Source organism: Cryptomeria japonica, chromosome 5 (genome assembly GCF_030272615.1).
Source record: "Cryptomeria japonica chromosome 5, Sugi_1.0, whole genome shotgun sequence".
Lineage (NCBI taxonomy): Eukaryota > Viridiplantae > Streptophyta > Pinopsida > Cupressales > Cupressaceae > Cryptomeria > Cryptomeria japonica.
This window is the reverse complement of record NC_081409.1, coordinates 250,671,252-250,677,251: the sequence shown is the minus strand read 5'-3', so window position 1 is coordinate 250,677,251 and position 6,000 is coordinate 250,671,252.

Here is a 6,000-nt window from a genome sequence, read left to right as displayed (position 1 = left end):
GAGATGTTCTACAATGACATCAATGAAACATGATGGCATGGCCATTATGTAAACATTCTAAAATACAATAAACATATATTTAAAAAATTAAAATAATAAAATAACTCTTTAATGAACAAAAACAGGTTTTCAAATAAAAAATAAAGTTTAAAAATGTTTAAAAAAATAAAATTCTTAAATAGTTTTAAAGTAAAACAAACAAATCTTTAAGCAGATAAAACAATATAAACAAAAGAAAATAATTCTTAAATAGTTGTAAAATAAAATAAATTTAGTATTTATGTTTTTAGAAAAATATATATAAGAAATGTTAAGCAATATCATTCTCAACATTCAAGAGTTAGATTTGTGATTTTAGTGCAATAAGGTGCCTTAAGAATGAGATCTCAAGATAAGCATGTTGGTCTATAGAAGGAATATATAAAATATTATTATTTTAACAAAAACTAAAAATCTTAAATAATTCTATACTAAACTAAAATTACTCTTAAACAAATGATCTAAAAGAGTTTCAAAGTAAATAAAAAAATTATGAAGTAAATTTCAATATTTTTTCGATAGATGCATTTAAGATTGTAACATATATTGACATCAATATCATGTTTATTAGGCCCTATAAGAGGTAGGGATATTGTGAATTATGAAATTAGGATTTTGAAGATAGTTGGATTGATGAATGTGTGATGGGACACAAGGAGAAATAGAAAAATAAATCTGGCTTATGTAATAATGATGAAATCTTATGATGGGATTGATGTCATGTGGATCTATGAAATTAATATATATTGCTTGAGGTGACTTAAAGGATAAAGGTTCTAGATTATAGTAGTCATTGTGTTAAGTGTCATGGAGTTAGCTTTGAGTGCTTATTTTTATAGTGTATTTTATATTTGCATGGATGCTCCCATGAAGCTTTAGAAATTAAGTTGACAAAGGAGTGTGGATAGGTGGGGAAGGAGAAGCATAGATGGTAAGAGGGGTACGGGGAAGACATGCTAGATAATTTCTTTGGGTTTTTGCAAAAAGAACTTAGGAACCTAGACTTGCAATTGTGGATCATGAGATTTCGGGAATTGGCCAAGGAGGTGTAGGGATTAAGACTTTAATGTTGAGGATTCTTATGGATTCTAAATGATTGATGGAGAGATGTAATGTGATGTCACATAGGCTTTAGGTTGTGTATATACCAAGATATAATGTTGTTATCTTCTACTACTACTAGTAGAATGCATCTTCTTCATGATGACATTAATGGCATTGAGAACTAGGTTGAAGCATTTTTTAACGTCATCTTGGAAATTTTATGGGCTAATTAAGAATGTGTATCATCTTCACTAGGTGGTTTTGGAATTGGTGAAGGGTTGAATGTGAATTGATTTACTAAGGCTAGCTTTAATGTGCTTGGTTGTTGCTATATCAAGATATCTAAAGATGTGCAAGTGGTTGATTCCATCTCAATATGATGAAGGCTACAAAAATGAAATGCCGTAAGAAATAACATGTGCTAGGAGGGCTTGTGTAATTTACTATTACTTCGTAATGATATTTTGTTTGATATAGACTCAATGTTTTGAAGATTGATGTGTTAGTATGATAGGAAGTACATAGTTTAAAGATTAGTCAATATTTTAGAAATTGGTAGGTCATTTTTTGAAACATGGCCATATGTATATTTTCAATAATGACTTGTAGTAATGAGATTATTTTGGTTCTATGTTTTTGATTAAGGGAAAAAAAGTTTTGAAGGGACCTGAAACCCTATACAAAACAGGTTTTGGAAGGACCTACAATCTGAATCGAAAGATAAGCCTGAAAGTCCACCCTAAGAAATAGAACACAAATGAGACTCAACACAACCATACAAAAGATGGGATACAACACAAGAAGGACCCCCAACAAAAACCAACGGGCTGCAAAAACCAGCAACCCCAACCCAACCAGGACGAATCAAGAATCTGACCTACCCTTGTGGGATCGAAGGGTCATATCAAAAGAGGACTGGAACGATTTAGATTTCTTACTTTTAATGGTAATCCATCCCTCCTCAACCCTAGCAACAACCTTTTGCCAAGAAGATGGGTCCAGAACAAAGGACCTCCCATCACCAGGAGGAACAGAGCCAGCATCCGGAGAGGCAGGGACAACAGAAATATGAGAATCAGACAAAGATCCAACAACAATCTGGGAAGCGGGAAGGTCATCCATCAAAGAAGAAGATCCAGCGTCCTTCAAATGATCAGTTGGGATGCCACCACAAGCATCCACACATTCCTGAGGCAAAGCAACACCTAAATCAAAGGCAGCAGCTAGAGGCGCAATACCATTGGCCTGAGGAACTTGTTATGTTGTATATGGATAGTGTATTTGAGAATATATGAGAGACTACTTGAAGGATTTTAGTGCCAGATTTGTATGTTGTTAGGTGTCCTTATTCTAGCTATGATTTAAAGACAGTTTTCACTAATAATGTATTGAAATATTGTTGAACTTTAATGGATCTAGTGAACCTCATGGTTACTGGTAATTTGAGCTTTTTAATGCTCTCTTTTGCAATTCTTAGGTATCTAGCCTAGGTGTATTAGTAAAAAAACTATTATTTCTATTACTAAATATAAGTTATTTGATGTGTAAATAGCTGATAAATTTAAGTTAAAAGATTTTTATTTACATAATCATAATATATGAATTTTTAATACCATTATATAACACATCTCACAATTTAATATCTTTCAAATAAATAAAATAACTCTATTTTTTTTAGATATTTGAAAGATTTAATCTTATAAGCTTATTTTATTTAGATATTTATTATAAAAATAAACCATATTTATAAATTTAATAATTAATCTTTTCTAAACCTCTCAAAATATATACCTAGTTATATTTAAATCAATGGCTTAAACTACATAAATTACTATAAAGCCATCACCAAAAACTCGTCACTATGCAACCTTGTTAAATTTAGATTTTTTTTTTCAGAAACACTTAATTACCTTAAATAAAGAAAGCGCATTTAATAACCCATTGCCTTTAGTGGCTTCCTTAATTTTCTTTTCTTAAAGAATAATGTATGACTATCAAGATGTAGATTGATTGTTTTTTTCTTAGAGATAGTATTTAGATGCTGATTGATTAGTTTTTTATTAAGGCAAATATAGGTTTTGAAGGAACCCGAAACCCTTTACAATCAGATTTTGAATGGATCTAGAACCCTCAACCAAAAAGTTGTCCTAACAAAAGAAACATGAAAGCAGCAGACAACCATGGGTGATTTTGACTCCTATAGCCATATACATGGGTTTTAAAAATAGGCTCCCACAACCAAAAACAAAAGCTGCAAAAAGAACAACCAATAGCCAGCCTAAAGCCAACCCCCAACCAAGAACCATCAAGATTTACATTTAGAGCTACTCTTGTGGGAGCAGAGAGTCATGTCAAAAGAGGGCTTAAACAGAAATCCAACCCTCATCCACTTGCGCTACCTTACCATGCCAAGCCATCGAAAGACCACCATTATCCTAAGAATGAATTCTTGTAGAAAGAGTCTCCACTGTCTCAAAGATATCACCATTTTTCCTCCCTACATGCATGGCATTGTCAGAAAAGCCACCAAATTTGATAGCCGAAACACTATCACCAAAAATTGCACCTGAGGCCTATTCTCTCTCTTTAGGGGTTTCAACATGATAATCTTGCAGAACTTCATCAACCCCACCATTTGTGGCATTCAGAGAGGATGCCCCAAGACCCTGTGAGTCCATCACAACCACCTGATAAAAACTCCTATGTTGCTCAGATTTCTTGTCAATCGTATAATGTTGTTAAGAAGCACCTTTCCACCACGTAGCCGTCATTGCCTTTTTCTCAAATCCACATTGTGCAGCCACATGACCTATTTTAAAACATCTTCTACACCAGAAGGGAATCCCTTCATAATCCAAAGATTGAACCCAACAACCCTTAGAAGATTTGAGTAATATCTCAGCAGGCAGCCCTTTTGAAACATCCATTTCAACCAGAATGCGAGAAAAGGTGGAGTGAAAAATATTAGATGATTCATCATCAACCATCAAAAAATCTCCAAGGGCACCCACTTCCTCTAAAAGAGGATTAGCCCATAAATGAAGGGGGAGATTAGGAAGCCAAACCCAAATCGGGATCTTGTTAACGTTTCAAAAGAAGGGTTGAAATAAGAGTGCCAAGGCTTAATCATCAACAAAATTCTATCCTCCCAGCTAAAATAATGATCACATAAGATTTTATTTCTATCCTGAGCGTTATCAAACTTTGCAATAAAAAAGCCCTTAGCCATGGGGAAAATATGAACTTTACCAGTAATAAGAGGAATTTTAAATGTGAATGGTAGTTACAATCATGTTTCTTATTAATTTTAAATTAAACTTTTATTATTTGTGGAGTTGAATTTGATCTTTTATATATAATCGTTGTGTAGTGATTAATTTTTTATTATAATATATGAAGATGTCAATTGATTTAATTATTAAGATGGAGATTGATGTATTTTATAATAATGTTTAATGGACAGTGATCTTTATGTCTTTTATAGAGATTTCAACTATGAAAGATCTATTTAGATCATGTACCTTATTAAATGCAAGTCAAAATATTATTGTTTGTGAAGAAAATTTAATTCTTTTATCATATAGTTGTTGTGTAGTGATCAATCTTTGTCATTGTGGTATATTATGATGCTAATTGATTTAGTTATTATGGTGGAGATTGATTAATTTTTATTGTAATAGTATTTAATAGATATAGACCTCTATGTCTTTTAAAGGGATTTGGATAGCGCATTAAATCATTTACTCCACTAAATTCAAATCATAATCTTATTATTTGTGAAGCTAATTTTTTGATTATATAGTTATTCACGTTATATAAAATCCAACATAAAAGGGGGAGGGGTGGAGAGAGGTGGCATGCCAAACCAAGGAACAAAAGTAGGAGGAAATTGTGAGGAGGATGCACCATTCAAATAACTAGATGAGTAAACCTTAGTACCAATGTCTTCAAGCATTTCCAAACCAAATGCATTTCTAAGAAAAAAATAGTGAAATCTTTGAACTAAATGTGTAGGACTTGCCACATTAGCAAAACCATCAAGCTCATGTGTAAAGTATTATTGTTCTGAATATCCCTCACAATAAAACTTCTTAATCTTACACTCAATAGTATACTTAGTATTAACAATAGTACCCATATCAAGGTCATTTGAAACACCATTATCACTAGATTATACTATTTGAGGATTCAAATGAAGATTTATTCTTAAAAGAATGTGTATGATGTGGATGAGACCTTGGTATGCAAACAAATCAAAAAAGCCTAAAGGGTAAATTATATAAACAAAGTAAGATTTTGATATAAGATAAGAGAAATTAACCAATAATCAAATCTATTATTAAATAAATAAGCAAATGAAAGCCTAGAGGCAAAAATAAGGATGGATAAGGTGGGTGAGGTAGGATGAAAATGAGAAAACATAATGAATCATAAAACCCTAGAGGAGGTATGACATTGAAACATAAGGAGAGCTCTAGATTCAAATATTGATGTGATCTAAAAAATTAAAATATGTTCATAAAAAATAGCTTTGAAAACCTTAATAAAAGAAGAATAAATGTTTTTGATTAAAAAAGAAGCGTTAACTAGGGCGCTGACCCTTTACATAGCGAAAGACTATCAATTTTAAAAAGACCAAACAGGGGTGCAAACCCCAAAAGAACAAAGTCGGACAGGCCAAACAAACTTGTCAAACCAGCAACAACCCAACCCAACTCAAGAGTGGGGAGAAATACCCAAAACTTCACAATGGGGGGGATGGGAAAGGGGGGTAGATTTTCCCTTTCGCTTACGACAAATAACTGTCCAGGCAACACTATCATTAGAAAATTTTAAAGAAAAAATAGGTGGGGAAGACCCCACAGAGTCACTGTCAAATTGCTGCTTCAGAACAACAACAAGAGCAAAATCACTAGG